General features: G+C 33.8%; 1 long non-coding RNA gene across 2 annotated transcripts; it reads right to left on the bottom strand.

Annotated features, from left to right (window-relative positions):
* Nucleotides 1-924: 924 nt before the first annotated feature.
* LOC135318865 (uncharacterized) lies at nucleotides 925-17,212 on the bottom strand. Of its 2 annotated transcripts, XR_010377253.1 has the most exons (7): nucleotides 17,078-17,212; nucleotides 15,655-15,722; nucleotides 13,563-13,694; nucleotides 12,100-12,207; nucleotides 10,123-10,237; nucleotides 9,684-9,746; nucleotides 925-7,452 (listed from the first exon to the last, which is right to left on the bottom strand). It is a non-coding gene; the product is annotated as an uncharacterized LOC135318865 (long non-coding RNA). The 2 variants fall into 2 exon arrangements; XR_010377254.1 differs by lacking the exons at nucleotides 15,655-15,722; nucleotides 17,078-17,212 and having other exon boundaries at nucleotides 13,490-13,574.
* Nucleotides 17,213-17,718: the final 506 nt, after the last annotated feature.

The raw sequence follows: 17,718 nt of genomic DNA on the forward strand, positions 1-17,718 counted from the left end.
ACATGTGTGAATATAAACTCATCGAAAAAATCTTGCACCATTCCATGGTGAGTAGTCTTGTTAAAAATAATATCCGGGCCATTACTAAATTATTACAAAAATATAAATTTTTGAATCACTTTTAGAAGTTCCACACACAGTGGTATTTTTAAAACACCAACCACTGCATAGTGCTTAAGACCATTTAAGATGAAATATATTCAAACCTAAAACTTTAGAATACTCAAAAGGCAGGATAATGGCTGTTTTTTCATTGCAATTACATTTTTTCTTCGTAATTGCAAAATACGAAGGTATTCAGCTAAATTTTGTATATCTTTATTCAAAAGGTGAAATTAGAATATAATCTCATTTTTTATTTTAAGGCTCTATTTCCCATAAAAATTGGTATTTTTATCTGTAGGATCTTAATTGTCCATTCATTTGTTTTTTCTTTTGGTTTATTTTCTTTAACAGAGAGTGCATTTTTGTGTCTTGTTAAGAGTTTTTAATTCTCCTAACTTATTCCAAGAGACTTTCTCACACTGATAGTAAATAAGGGGAGAGGCCTTATAGTAACTGTGCATCTTTTCATGTAGTCAGGATTTTTTTTTTTTTTTGGATGACTTTTTTTTACAACTTCCACTTGGTTCACAATATTCCCATTATGACAACTCAATAAAAAATTGTAATCTATTTACACCAAGATACTTATGTCAGCACAGTGCTTTTGCTGATATGATTTTACATTAGATTATATTTTATTTGATTTACATATATACTAATACATATTTTACATATGTACACACATATATGAATATCTCCTAAATGCCATTAATTTGCATGGGGTGGTAGCTGGTAACATGTGATCTTTCTGACCATTGGTTATTCTTATGTGTGTCTAACGTACTTCTTAGAACAGATACTAGAACATCACACCTCTCATTATACAGTATTTTAAAGGTTATATTTTATTTTACTTATTTTTAAACATTTTTTATTGAGTAATAGTCATTTTACAATGTTATGACAAATTCCAGTGTAGAGCACAATTTTTCATTTATACATGAACGTACATACATTCATTGTCACTTTTTTTTTTGCTGTGAGTTACCACAAGACATTGCATATATTTAAGATTCCACACATGAGTGATCTCATATGGTATTCCTCTTTCTCTGTTCTGCTCCACCTAGAATAACATTCTCCAGGAGCATCCATGTCTCTGCAAATGGCGTTATGTTGTCAGTTTTCGTGGCTGAATAGTATCCCATCATATAAATATCCCACATCTTTATCCAGTCATCTGTTGATGGACATTTTAGGTCGTTTCCATGTCTTAGCTGTTGTAAATAGTGTAGAGAAATCAGCTGAAAACCTTATGGGGGTTCCCTTGTAACTCACTCTGTTTTTCTCTTGCTTCCTTTAGGATCATTTCTTTATCCTTGACTCTGGCTATCTTGATTAGGATGTGCCTTGGTGTGGGTCTGTTTGGGTTCTTCCTGTTTGGGACCCTCTGAGCCTCCTGTGCTTGGATATGATTCCTTCTTTAGGTTTGGGAAGTTTTCAGTCATGAGTCCTTCCCAAACCTTTTCAATTCCCTTTGTTCTTTTTCCCCTTCTGGAACTCCTATTATGCATAGATTGGCACACTTTATATTACCCCATAGGTCCCGTATATTGTTTTCATTGTTTTTTATTTGTTTTTCTCTCAGCTGTTCTGATTGGGTGCTTCCTGTTGTCCTGTCTTCTAGATCACATACTTGTTCTTCTGTATTTTCTAGTCTGCTTTGCACAGCCTTTAGGTCAGCTCTCATCTCAGACAATGAGTTTACTAATTCTACTTGGTTCTTCTCTATAGTTTCTATTTCATTTTTGACATATTTTATATCCCTAAACACTATTTTTTTTAGTTCCTTCAGTACTTTGATCACTCTTTTTTTGAAACCTTGATCTAGTAGGCCATCAATGTCTATTTCCTTGATCATGCTTTCAGGGGATTTCTCATGATCTTTTAATTGGGAGTGGTTTCTCTGCTTCTTCACATTGCTCCTATCTCTCTGGCACCGTGGCTTAAGGAGTATCAGTTACCTACTTAACCTGGAGATGGTGTGCCCTTAATGATTTGATCAACAGGTCTTTGTACCTTCACCCTGCTTCGCGAACTCAGCTTGCTGTTTCATAGGCCTTCTGTTGGCGCCCTCATCTGTGCTGCTCTCAGTGGCTGTTGGCTAGCAGATTGTGTCCCCTCCTAACACTAGGTCAGGAGCTGAGCTCTTACCCGGTGGGCGGGCAGGTCACTCCCCCTCCTGATGCCACAGTCAGATGCTGTGATCAGGGGGAGGCAGGTGGGCAGATCACACCCAGTCCCAGCACCGTGGTCAGGTGCTGTGTTCCTGCCAAGAAGGTGGGTGGCTGCCCACCTGCTCTCTCCTCGTGCTGGTCACTCTGCTGCTCTGTGCAGCTGCCTGCTCTGCCTCGGGTAGGCGGTCTGTAGGTGGGCTCGGGGAAGACTGCGGAACAGCCCCACCTATGCTCTGTGCCAAATCTGAGCTCCTTGTTTCTCTTGGCAGCACAAGTTCTCTGAGGTGTCAGGGTAGAAATATCCTCTCTGCCTCGGGCTATAAACAAGTCTCAGTCCTGCCTAGGAGGTTGTGGAGCCCCCACGTGCAGATTCAGGCCTCAGCCCCGCCCCCGCCCAGGCACTATGCACAGGAGGAGATGGTAGCTGTGGCTGAGCCCTGCCTCTCTTCTTGCGAGATGTGCCAGTAATGGCACAGGTCTGAGGAGACAAAGGCTACAGCACCCCTCCCCCCAGGGCACATGCCTGTTTACAGTTTTGTTTACCTTCTGAGTTAAAATTTACCTAACAATGAAATGTATAAATTAGGCTTTTGAGGTTCATCCTTCTATCAGTAGTTGGTTCTTTTTTATTGTTGAGTAGTATTCCATTGTTTGAATATACTATCATTTGTTTTATCCATTCTCCTACTGATAAATACTTGGGCTTTGGATATCTTTTTTTGCAAGCAAACTTTTTTTTTAAAAATGCAAATATAGTATACATGCTTAAATGTGAACACATCTTAAGTATACAGCTCAGTGACTTTTCACAAAGTAAACACATCTATGTAACCTTCATCCAGTCAAGAAACAGGACATTGCTGTTCCACTTTGGGTTTCTTCCCAGTTACTACGGCACCCCTTTGATGGACTCACCATCCTAAATTCAGCCACCATGGATTGGTTTTTTTGCTTTTGAAATTTTTGGTCCCGTACTTTCCACTCAACATTATGTAAGATTCATCCACTAGTGTTTTCTGTAAACTAGTATATTTTTTATTGCTTTAAAGTATATAACTTGTATGCATGTGCCACCACTTATGGTTATGTATTTATTGTTGACAAGTGTTTGGGTCATTTTCTATTTGGGGGTATAACAAATAGTGATTATGAGAATTTTCTGGATGTCCTTTGGTGCTCAGATGTAGAAGTTTCTGAAGGGTACATACATGGCTTACCCTTGGTAATAGGGTGTGGGTGTGTGTGTATGTGTATGTGTGTGTGTGTACATATACACACACACACACACACATATATATAACTTTCATTCAAAAAGCCTATTTCCAAAGTATTTGTAAGAATTTATATTCCCACTGGCCATGTGTAAGTCCCCATTGCTTGTTGCCCTCACCAATGCTTCATATCACTTAACAACTAACTATTCTAGTGGATGTCTAATGGTGTTCCAAGTGTGGTTTTAGTACGTATTTCCATTATTACTAAAGAGGTCAGCCCCTTTTCATAGCTTATGTGGATTTTTTTGTGTGTGTGTGAATCACCTGTTCAATTATTTTGCATATTTTAATATTGAGGTTCTGCCTTTTTCTCCACTGGTTTTTGTTCTTTATATGCCCTAGATACAAGTCTTTTGTTGGATATAGGTATAGCAAATATATTTTCCCACCGTGTGGCTTAGCTTTTCACCTTCTTAATGGTATCACTTGATAAAAATAATTCTTTATTTTACTGAAGTCCAACTTAAAACTCTTCTTTTATGTTTCATGCTTTGTCCGGTTTAAGAACTCTTTGCCACTTCAAAGTCATTAAAATATCTCCTACACTATTTTCTAGATGCTTTATTTTGGTGGGGGATTAGGTTATTTATTTTAATGGAGGTACTGGGAGTTGAACCCAAGACCTTATGCATGCTAAGCACACATTCCACCGGAGCTTTACCCTCCCCCAGATGCTTTGCTTTATGTTTCAAATATATTAGATTTATAACCTATCTAAAGTTACTGTTCATGTATGGTACAGGGTTTAATTCAATGCTGTTCCATTGGTCTATATGTCTAACTTTAGGTAGTTATCACATAGACTTAATATTGTTTTATAAGTCCTTTAACATTGTTCTTTAATATCATCTTGGCTATTGTTGGCCCTTCACGCTTCTCTATGTATTTAGAATCAGCTTGTCAAGTTCTACAAAAAAACAGTAACAACAATTAACTGTTGGGGATTTTGATGTGCACATATAAATCTTTGAATCAGTTGAAGGGGAACTGACATCTTTAAAATGCTGAGCCCTCCAATCCATAAAGTTGGATTACCTCCCCTATATTTATTTTTATCACTGCTGTAACAAATTATCACAAATTTTGCAGCTTAAAGCAACACAAACTTATTATTTTATGGTTCTGTAGGTCAAGTCAGGAACAGGTATCATTTGGCTAAAAATCAAGATGTCAGCAGGGCTGTATGCCCTTCTGTAGGTCAAAGGAAGAATATATTTCCTTGTCTTTTCCAGCTTCTAGAGATCACCCACATTTCTTTTCCCATGGCCCTTCCTCTATCTTCAAAGCTAACAGCTTTACAGCTTTCTAATCCTTCTTCCAAAGTCATATCTTTCTGACCACAGCTGGGAAAGATTTTCAATTTTTAAGGACTCCTATTGTTAGACTAGGCCCATGTAGATAATCCAGGCTAATCTCCCTGTCTCAGAGTCCTTAACCTGATACATCTGCAAAATCCCCTTTGCCATGTAAAATAACATATTCACAGATTTCAGGATTAGAGCATGGATATAGGTAGGGGTCAGTGTGGTGCACTATTCTGTTTATCAAACTGTTTAACATTTGACGCTTTCTGACTAACGTACAAGATAGAAGACCCTGATCATGTTTAGAATGCTTCCTCTGCAAAATATTGGGCACTGAGTTTATTTGAAAGGACTGAAAATAATATTACCACAGGAATGGTTTCCTAATTCTACTGACATTTACTTACTTTATACTTAAATACCCAAAATGGTCAGCCAGGAGTGGGATCTTGGCAAATAAAATAAAAGTATAATTCAAGCTTTTATCACTGAATTTACTAGCTAATTCTATTTTAGAAACAGACAGAAAATAAAACAATTTAGAGTAAGTCTGATTACTTATATATTAAGTGAAAATTAAGTTTTAAAAGCATGTCTGAATATGGGATAAAGTAAGCATCATTAAATGTAATGTTAATATTTAGTACCTGCAAATCTCAAACTCCCAATTTATAAACAAGTTCATACTGTATAGCACAAGGAACTATATCCAATACTGTTTTGTAGTAACTTACGGTGAAAAAGAGTATGAAAATTAATATATGTATGTTCATGTATGACTGAAGCATTGTGCTGTACACCAGAAATTGACACATTGTAAACTGACTACATATATATTTGAAAGGGCTGAAAGGACTATATATACCAAGAAAAAAAATTAGATTGATAACCAACAAAAAAAATCTGTCAGTAATATAATGCTAGAAACACAGACACAAAAGAAAATCTCAGGCATACATCTGTTTATAGAGTCCTAGAAAAAATAGTGCCTATGCAAGTCCCTGATAAACATGAGAAAATAGGAAAGGCAATATAAAAGTTCAAAATGCTTTGCTATGTAAGAGCTGCAAGGTGACTCAGACACAAACTTAAGTGGTCAAAATGTTTATATAATTAATGATAACAAAGTAATTGAGGACATCATTTTAAATGAGATAAAAATAGCTGCTCAATTTTCATATTACTAAGCAAGTCATTTCTGTTTATAGTAGGTTTATATTATTTTTATATGTATTTATATTTTATAAAGACATCAACTTAGATCCTGGCTGATAACTGACAGTGGAGCAACTGATTGATTTAAATGGGTATCATAGACTTATCAGATTTCATATGCTTTAAATATACATTAATTATTAGCTGTCAGGAAGAGTCCAATTTTCATTTATTCTAACATAGCTGTGTCACAGGCAGGTTACTCTATTTACAATGGAGAATCATGATAGATATAAAGATATCAAGTCTTATTGATCTTCATAGGGGTGCTTTTATAAGAAAAGGAGAATAAAATAAGAAGAATCTAAAATACTATTTTTTTATAGTGTTCTAACAGTTTTATCTTATTTTTATTTTTTTACTGAGTTATAGTCCGTTTACAATGTTGTGTCAATTTCTGGTGTACAGCACAATTTTTCAGTACTTTACGAATATACGTATATTTGTTTTCATATTTTTCCCCATGAGCTACTACAAAATTTTGAATATATTTCCCTGTGCTATACAGTATAAACTTGTTTATCTATTCTATATATACCTGTCAGTATTTACAAATCTTGAACTTCCAGTCTGTCCCTACTCACACCCTGTAAAATATTATTAAATCAACATATATTTATAAAGAACTATGAAAAATGGGAAACTATAAGTTGTTTCTTTAAATTGAGCAAAGAGAACTACTTTAACTGGAAAATAGTTAAAATCTCGCAAGTTTTATGATTTCATGTTCACCCCTGACAGCTTTTTTTCCTCCTTTCTCCTTCAATCTTTTTTGGACCTTCTAAACAATTAAATTTAAAAAAAGAAAAAAAAAGAAAGAAAGAAAGAATAAAAGAAAATTAAGAAACAGATTTGCATCTAAAATAACCTCCTAACTGGAAAGATTGTATACTTTGTGAAAAATTTACAGCTGCCGACTTATGATCTATGTCTCTGTCCACACTGCCTTACTTGTTAGGAAGGGTCTTAAAAAAAAAAAAAAAAGGTAAAGAAAAATAGCAAATTATAATGGCTTTTACATTTTAAATTCTTTTCTATGTGTCTACAATCTGCTCTATCATGAGTTATTAAGATAAACATTATCAGCTATACTCTACTTTCCTATCATGCACATTGTGACTCTGAGAAGCATGCACGCTCTAACTTACCATCTGCAGGTGGTGTACAGGTTAATGCAGTTCTTTTGACAATATATGGTTTTGTAGTCTAGTTGTCTAACTACTACATAATGGAAAAGATGTAGAACTACTGGTACCACTGCCCTCGGTCTCTGTCATTTACCTTAAACATACCTGGAAAAGTAGATTCAAAAACTCATTGGCAAGAACATTTTTCACACTCCAGATATGATATTCCTCTAGAGTTAAGATGGCCATTCTGAAAGAGAAACAATATTTAAGAATATCTTAAATCTTCATCTTCTTATATTATTTGAATAAAATCTGTTTTATTAAACTTGCAATGGTCATTTGTCTGAAAGAAAACTAATGATTTAACGTAGATGCTATGTGTTCATCTGAAAGTAGGCCAGCAAGAATAAGTTCAAAAGTAACCAAACTCTGTAGTCAGTCACAACGTGGGCAATTTATCACCAAAAATCTTCATCCTCCAGTAAGACCTGGGAAATAACTCACAGTATCTTCTGGTTCAAGGTGAAGTTTACTAACAGAACCCACAAAAGGTTCTGGTTAGAGAAAAAGGACTATTTACTAACTTTGAAAGCATCTTTCCAAACTCTCTGGATTATGCCCTTTGACCCTAACAATTTTCTAAGATCTTCTTTAAAACATCTGGCAATATTATTAGACTTCTTAAGAGATTTTAAAAAACTAAATATATATAATAAATGAGTATCTATATTAACATTTCCTCAAAATAAAATTTAACATTACTTTCACAAGTTGAATAAAGCAGTATTTTTTTTTTTTTTGGTGTCAAAGTGTACCAAAAATTACATTTATATACAGTAGACAATATTTCATGGCAGGCAAAAATATAACCAAATGCTTCTTACTTCATGTTTTGAACAATCACCTTAACAATCCTAGATGAATAATAATGTTCTTAGCTTTTATTACTTAATTATATTTTTATTATCTAATGATTTATTATTTAATGATATTTAATATTTATTGTTAATGATATTCATGTATTCATTCAATATATAATACCATGTATTATAAGAAAAGATTTTAAAGCACTATGATGGTAATTATTGGCTTTCATGATGCAACTTCCATAAAAGTATATTAATACCAATGTAATGGTACAAAATAATGGGTAATATTGTCACAGTCTAGTCACCAGTGAATATGGGTAATAGGTTTGGTTGAAAGGTCCAAATTCTATTCTAAATTTTTACCATTTCATTATTATGGTTACACGGAGATGGAGCAGGTAAATGATCTTTTTTTTTTAATGTTCAAAAGTACAGCCATAAGAAGAAACACGGTCTTACATAAAAATAGACAGCGATGATAACCTCCATACTTATCAAACACCCAGAAAAAAGGCAATGGAAATTGTATCTCTACATAAGGTATTTCCTAACAGAAACTTTCCTATGTTTCTGTTTTCATATATACCAAATAGAAATGGCTACCTTAGTTTTGGGCAGAAAAGTAAATGAAGATGGTTATCTGAGTTGCCAAACAAAGATCAAGCCCTGAAAAATTCATTTCTATTACTTATTTCTGTTGAGTGTCACTTAATAAGACTATGATGATTTCTTCTGGATTTGTGATTGAAAAAAAAAAGTTACTTATTTTTCTAAGCCTGTATAAGACCACTATGGTCTACATCCTACCATCTGCTACTTGGTACATGTCAACATTTGAATACAAAGGGTCAAATTAACTCATATGTGTCTCACATATATGGATTATCTTCAGTTTCACAGGGATACATAGACATTAAGGCAAACCTATTATAATATCTTTAATAAATGTTGTGAAACAAAAAAAAATTCAAGGCTTTATTCTTTGTAAAGTACATGCTTGTTTCTGCTATTATACACTTATTCTGGCTGCTATTAAAAAACTTAGAACAGACCCTCACCAATATTATTGAAAAAAAAAATTTTAAAACTATATACACCACCCAGATTGAGATAAAAAATAATTTCCATCATCCCAGATATCCTATGGTCCTTCCCAGTTAAATGACCCATGTCCAAAATCACTATTGTAACAATTATTAACATGAGTTGTCTCTGTTCTAGAACTTCATATAAATTGAATTGTACAATGTGTTCTTTTATTCTGTGGCTTCTTTTGCTCAATATAAGCTTTGTTTTACCATAATGTATTAAAATGGGAGAAGTAAAGATTATAAACTACAGATGTCAAGGGCTGTCTCTACTTAATTTTTATAAAATGCCTAGCTTATAAAATATAATGTTTTTATGTAAATAACACTTAATGGAGTTGTTTAAAGGTGGAATGGGCTTTCCTTAGGGACAACTTGGAGGTATTGTAACCACAGGTCCAAATAAGCATTTAGCAGGGATGATGTAGAAGAGATTCAAGTATGTATACGTAAGGTATGTATAGCAATTCAGAATATAATGTATTTTTAGAAAAGAATAAATTAGTCTCTGCTAGACTCACCTTTGTGGTGTCATGTGCATTCTATGTGTCTTCTACAATGTTGGATACATCCACATGTAATTCCTTTAAAACCAGAAACCCAAATCAGTAGTTAGGATAGAGAAGGTATCATTTTTATTAGCCAGTAGCTGAAGTATAAAGTATTTTCGGTCAACTTTGTTTTTCTTTTTTTAATTACAGAAATAGATTGCTTGTTTGCCTTAAAAATTTATGACAATTTTCCAGTGGTTTCATTTTTTTAATATAATACATTCAGCTCATTAAATTTTCTAAGGCAAATTCTCTTCCCAATTTTGCATCTTTGGCTATGAATATTTTGAGTAGCATAATATAGAACCTAGAAGTAGTAAGAAATCTTTTTCTCAACCTGTTTTAAAAAGTTCTTCACTCTATGTTCCTGTTGGAAGTTTACATTCAAGAAGATGTATACAGACTTTACCAGGGTATCATCGGTGCAGTTGTCCTTCCAGACCTCTAAATGTGCAACCACGTGTCTCTCAGTTCAACCCTAGAGAGAACTCCATCACCGTCAACATCAAATACCTTGAAGCAAACTAAAGAAAAGAAACTCTTATGGAGGGAAATTACTTTCATATTCTGAAGTATAATACATTTTATTACAAGCTGCCCTAGTAAAATTACTTAGTTCCTCAATTACATTCTGGATTAAGTTCTTATTTGGAGGAGATTGTGTCATTAAAGTCCTTTGAACTTGTAGGAATTCCTGTACACTTCACAAGTCTCTCTCCTTATATCATTAGCCAGCTTAGAGAACTCTATCCTTCACCTAAATCTAAAGTTAAATTTCTTGCAAACTGAAAAAGAAGGGCCAAGTTACTATACAATATCTCACAGATTTTGAGAAGGTAATTCAAGCTTTTAAATTAATTTCTAATATTTAAAACTGATCACTTCAGAGTTGATTCTTACAATGTTGAAAATATTCCATCTACATTAAGAATCAACAAAAAGCTGGTACAGTCAGCCCCCTGTATCCATTGGTTCTGCATTCACAGGTATAAACAATAGGTCAAAAATTATATAAATATATATATATAAATTTTCCCAGAAAGTTCTCAAAAGCAAAACTTGAATTTGCTATTCACTGACAACTATTTACATATCATTTACATTGTATTTACAAATAATTACATTGTATTAGGTATTACAAGTAACCTAGAGATGATTGAAAGTATACAGGAGGATGTGCATAGGTTATATGCAAATACTATGCCATTTTACATAAGGACTTGAGCATCCATGGATTTGGTATCTGAGGGAGTCTCAGAACCAATCCTCAGCAGATAATGAGAGATGACTGTATAAAGATTTTGCCTCTCCAGTGTAATTAATGTGCACCCAATATTTTTGCCTAAGAACAATCTCAAATCTTCAATGAAGTTTATATACAACAAGCTAAAAATTCGAAATATCAGCACTTTGCTAATTAACATCAATATCAGCAAAATTGCTAGTTAGTCTAGTTGGTTAACTTCCACTAGTCCACTGGCAAAAAATAAATTAAAAAAAATTTAAGACAATAATTAACCTCAATTGAGAAACAAAGACTTCAGCCTCTTTAATACCAGAACTTTAATGTGAACAAATAATCTATCACAAAGCCAGGTTAGAGTAATGGTATACTATCAGGGAAGATAAAAGAAATCTAAATTTTTAAGATTAAATAATTATCTACTTCACACACCCGTGTGTGTAATAATTATATATTAATTATGCTATTAAATTAACTGAGTACATCACAGTACAACATTACTAAAGAATATTGAACTAATAAGTATCATACCCAAAATACGCAGTATTTGTGAAGCTGTATTTTAGAAATATGCAGAGATAATGACCCTAGTGAATATATAAGAATTAGGTTCCAATTAAATGTAAACTGCTGCATTTTCCTAACCAAATATGGTTAAGATTTATTAATGTAATATGCTTATAAATTACGCTATAATATTTTAGCTAGGTTTAAAAGATAAATTTAGTATTTAACAAATTGTTTTATCATAAATTTAATTTTGCTAATATCAATATACACAGTGCTAGAAAATAAGTTGGAATTCAAGTTAAGCAAGACAAATTTTCTATATAGACTACCAGAAAATATTTTCTATATGCTTAACATTTTCAAATACATCATGAATGATGTAGTTCATTTATCATGAATTGTACATTCATCTGGAAAATCAACCATTATTAATAACAAAGATCTTAAATTACTCCACAGTAAAAAAGAATAGATGATTGAACCTTTACACTGACCTCAGTAAAACCTCAGCAAGAGATTGCTATTTGCCAAAGGGATGAAAATTCAAGCCTTAATCAGATGATTTTTTACATGAATGGATGCTAATTTTTTCTCTGTATAGCTTCCAAATTTTGTGATGTTTAACACACTTACATTTCTGTCTTTCAGCCAGAGGTCCTCTGCAACAAGCTGATAACCCACAGGATATCTCCTTAAAATCTATGTGGCTGTCATGATTTTCACCAAAAGCATTAAATAAACCTGTAAAATAGGAACACAGAATAAATCACAGCCAACAAACTTCCTGTTAATAATGACATGCTTATGAAAGGAGGCATGACTCGCATAAACTGACTTAGTTTTTAAAAGTTATCAGTAGTTTCCACTGTCTTAGGAAGTTTTTTTTTTCCCCCTGGAATAATTATAACCAAAATTTAACTTCCTAGAAGAAAATACTATCATTTAGTGTTTGGTTTTGTCTGCCTACCTGTCTCTATCTTATATTAATTCCAAAAGTCAAAAGTGATTGTAGAATGTAAAAAATTAAAATATATTTTAAAAATTTAACTGGAAAAAAGTCAGAGACCACAATTATCCTAATTTGGAAAGACTAAGAAGAAAAAAGAAAAAAGAAGAAGAAAAGTTGAACTCTATCAAAGATATACTGTGTTGTTATTAACAAGCTTCATACAACTCCTTCATGAAGCAAAGAAAACTAACACACTATATTATAAGAGAAAGAAATTCTGTACTGCAGTCTTCATTGTACCACTTAATCTGTATAAATAAATATATTAAATTTCAGAAATAAAGGGCAATTTATAATCTAATCTTGTGGTTTTTAAACTTTTCATAAAAAATAAATGGAATCATTTTGTTTTCAAATGAAATGATTTCTCAATCTCTAATTCTAAAAAGGTAAAAACATAACTGCACTGCTGAAGTGGAAGCCCTGTCTGTTCTAGCTCCCCTAACAAATATTACTAAAACACACTAGAAACCTGAAGAATACAGACTGTCTATTTCAAGAATCTAATTCTGTGCCCTCAAAGAGCAGAAAATTGAAGCTAAGAAGTAGTTAAATGACTTGCTAAAAGTAAGAAATTTTTTTAAAAAGGTCTGAATCAGAAGCAGAACCCAAGCTTTCAGATTTCAAATACAGTTTTTGTGATTATCAGCCACAACTACTCCTTGTAAACCTCATTTAATATATATATATATATATATAGTAGTGAAAAGTTTAGAGCTAAGTGGGGACCTTAGAGATGGTCTAGTCCAGTGGTTTCTTAATTTTTTAAGGGTGGGGGAAGGATACAGCAGTGGAACCTTCTTCTATATAAAAGAAATACAATAGACACTACTCAGCTGAGGAAGAGGTGAGGTCACGTGTGGAAGCTAGAGCTTTGCCTATTCAGTGTCCACCACCCTGACCTTGCACCAGATGCTGAGGCACCGCACTGGAGCACAGTTTCATAATGATTGTCTTGGTCAAACTGATTTTATATATGAGAATATTCAGGTGCAGAAAGGTAAACCGACTTACACAAGGCTCCAAAGGTGGAACAAGGCTCACGTGTTTACCAAAGAACATTTGTAGAAAATAGAAGGATTCCCACCTTCACTCAGAGATGGACAAATTGGTGGTGAAGCCAATGGGCCAAATGTCTCTAAGTCAAATCACCCAGTTCGGGATTGAGCCCTCAGCAACCAACAGCATTTCTCCAGATGAATGATGTCTGATTCCTCCACTGACAATCAAATCAAAAAAGATTATAAAATCTCACTCTTCTCTTCTGGACAATTAATTAGTTCATCCTGATAATGTAACTTCTAAAGATACATTTTAATTTCCCAGTTAAACTGTTAAAAAACTACCTAAAACAAAAACTCTGAAAGACAAATATATTGTATCTAATACAAGTGGCATGGAAATTAAATTCAAATTAACATAAAAGAGGCTTTAAAATTGGAAAAAAATTTGCAATTTCCCATTAAGCAGGCTGTTTAATTCCAACATGTAAAATAATAAACTAAGATATTTATTTTTTGCTTCCCACACTTTTATCTGTATTCACTTTGGTGATTTTAATCTCTATCTTGGATTTGAAAATTCTTGATCATACTCTCTCCTGGCTACACAGGTAACACACTAATAGCAGAATCTCTGTTTCATTTATCCTGTCATTATGGTAACCACTTACACATTTAATACTTATTAAATAAATGTACAAAGGGGATAGACCTAAGCTTCTCCTTCTTGGTCCTAAAATTCTTACTACCCCTCCTATAAAGGCAGGAGCCTCCTCTGTAGGACAGAGTGTAAATGTATCTCCTGAGAAGGATTCCCCAACAAGGGCTGTCTTTACAGCGTGCTTTTAGATAAGATGTTTTTATGGGACATTTCAATAAAAGGATCAAGGACCTAAGCTTCCCAGTATGGTGGGAGTTGTGATGGGCATGGGAGGATGCTCACTTGGGATGAGATGTTAAAGACACTAACAGTGAAAAGGACCGGGCAAGATGAAGGGCGATTGGGGAACAGGACCACAGAGATGTGACATCTACTTCTCACTGTCATCTAAGTGATACCTACTTGAAAGAAACATTTCTACAGTTAAATTCTATAATGGGGGGTTATTTAAATGAAGCACACATATTCTCAAAGAGTAGATCACATAACCTTTAGAGATTCAGAGTGCATTAGCATTTTCAGAGTACTTTTTACATCAATAACTAGTATTTATAAATTCCTGTGCGCTAAATAGGTATGTGGAATTATTTCCATTTTGCTTTTAGACTTACTACAGCTTAACCTATTCACTGCACTGATACAGAGTAATTTTTCTAATGAATAAAAATGATAATGTACAAACTTGTTAAAGATTCTTTAATTTCTCCATCACCAGATTTATGAACATTTAGGCCTATGTGTCAGGCCACGTTTCTTACCAGCTTTTTCACCAACACCTTACATTTAGGTTATATTGCATTACCCAGAGGTCAGGAAATGTTCTTTCACAAATCCATGTCTTTATTAGGTCCTGTGTCCTCTGAGGAGAAACCTTCTCCCCACTTTCACATCCTTCCATTTTACAGCCTAACCACTAATCCTTCTGTAAACACCTTCTAATGCTTTCCAACCTCACCAGCTACCCCAGGGTCTTAGCTTCTCTCTTCCGCAATTGTCCTCCACTGTATATAGTATCCAATATTCAAGTGAAGTATGAGTCCTCATTTACAGGTCTGTGGCCTCTCTAGATTACAAAGTATTTGGATTCAGTAACCTTGTCCTTTTATCACTGTTGCTGCTAGAATTCATTTCATAGGACCTGATACATAGTAACCACACAATAAATACTTGCTGAATGAATGAATGAATGAATAGCCAAGGCAATCTTCACAGCCAAGGCTTCCCCATCCCAGCTCAGTATTCTTTCTGTTACATCAAAGAGACTCTGCCCCATGAAACAACAGACCCTGCACATTTTAACAAATGTATACAATTATTAGGAACTATTATTAGAACAGAGACTAGCACTACTGTTCTCATAGTTATGTCACATAAGAAGTGTATTAAAGCTCGTTCTGATTTGTTATTTATACAAATCAGCTATGTCTGTCACCAGTTTAAATATTAGTAATTTAGAAAACAAAAGTTATTGACTTATCTACTCATTAGAAAACATTATGACAGATCTATTTACATACCTCTCTTGTCAGTTTATATACCAACTGGAAAAGAAGAGGTGTACAGTCAACTCTGAGGGTATAATTGCCTGCAAAATAAATAAGAGAGTATTTTAATACCTCCAAATGGACTTCAAACCTGTATTTAATTCTAACTTTATTTTCTAATTATAAACAAGATATAACAGATTTCAAATTGAAGGCATCATTCCTGGAGAATTAAAAATAGGGTGGAACCTACAGATTATCATATTCAGTGAAGTATGTCAGACAGAGAAAGGCAAATATCAAATTATATCACTTATATGTGGAATGTAAACAAACAAAAAAATGATACAAATGAACTTATTTACAAACCAGAAATAGATTCACGACATAGAAAAGAAACTATGGTTACCCAAGGAGAAAGGGGGAAGGGAAGAGAGATGTTAGGAGTTCAGGATTAACAGATATACACTATTATATATGAAACAGATAAACAACAAGGACCTACTGTATAGCACAGGGAATTATATTCAGTATCTTATTATAACCTATAATGGAAAAGAATCTAAAAATGTATATGTATATGTATATGTATATGTATATGTATATGTATATGTATATGTATATAACTGTGTAACTTTGCTGTACACCTGAAACTAATATTATAAATCAAATGTACTTCAGTAAAAACAAATAAATAAGATTTTAGAATAGATAGGTAGGTAGATAAATAGACAGACAGACAAACAGTCTGGCTAAAACTAAAACACAAGGTGGAAATAACTCTTCAGGAGCCAGAGAGGCTGCAGCACACACTCGGGATAGGAGACTGCAGAGGCAGACTCTGCTGCTAAGGCCGCAGCTCCTGCAGTAACAGTAAGGGCCATTGCTCATTACGGCAGCAGTACCTAGGGGTCTTTGGCAAAGGAAGTGGTAAGGCCATAATGTTCATGTTTTTATTCATTCATTCAATTCAATATCAAGACTTTCGACAAGAGCATGTCAGTAACTAAAATGTGTCCTGTGACACTTACCTAGAAATAACCATAATATGATGAAAGCCTACAGATGCACATGCCACATGTCAGGGTCAAAAGGAAGTCTGTAGTGGGTGCTTATTTCAGAGTTGGTCCAATACATACAGGAACTATTTCTGTATGAAATATTTTACCCCAACTTTTAAAACTAGCTCCACAGGAAGAATGTCAAAAGTACTAAAGTTTTAAGTAGTAATCCAAGATAGGCAAATGGTAAATATTCTAAAGAAATTAGGATCAATAGCTTAGTTATGAATCATATTGATTCATTTGAATCATAATAATGTTCTCTCTGGTAAAATGGAGAAATGGAGGTATTATTGAGGCATCTCATAGAAAGAGGATAATCCTAGTTTATCAGTTGGAGTTGATAGACTTAAATACTGGTATACTATTTAATGAAAATCTGAAATAAAATTTACCTTCTGTGTATGAGTCTGCATTGATATATGCAACCTCTCTCTCCTGGAGTGTTTTCACATTCTCCTGTAGTTGAAGCAAAGCAGTCACTTAACTCACAGCATTTACAATTGTGGAAATACAAGAAAAACAAACAAATTAATTCAGTAAAAGAGTGGTTTGCAGATACCATTATAAATCAAACGCCTATGCCTTTGACCATAATTTTAAGAAAATGCTATTAACTGCTTCACAATATTAATGCAATTAAAACAAGAAAGAAAAATATTAGTGATGCTGTAGCCACTTTTCATAGCAACAGCACGGAGACCCAGAGGAAAACTGCCCCTGATCCCCTGCACCATAATATGAAGGGGGAAGGCTCGGAGATGCTCAGCCTCACCCTGGATCTACTGGAAGAGAACTGCTCAAATTAAGGCCTGGAAATCTGTACTTTTAAAAGGTGTCCCTGGCAATCCTTACAGACATTAAAGTATGAGATCCCTTGACATTGGGGATCCAAGTAACTTTACCATATTAAAAGTGAGGAAGTTGGAAATTTGATTTATCAAGAATTTTTTGAAAGAGAAGGTATTGATGAAAAAGAAAAAGAAAGGAGGGGAGGATAGAGAAAAAACTAGAGGGAGAGAAGAGTGGCTATTAG

The sequence above is a fragment of the Camelus dromedarius genome, chromosome 22 (genome assembly GCF_036321535.1).
Source record: "Camelus dromedarius isolate mCamDro1 chromosome 22, mCamDro1.pat, whole genome shotgun sequence".
NCBI lineage: Eukaryota > Metazoa > Chordata > Mammalia > Artiodactyla > Camelidae > Camelus > Camelus dromedarius.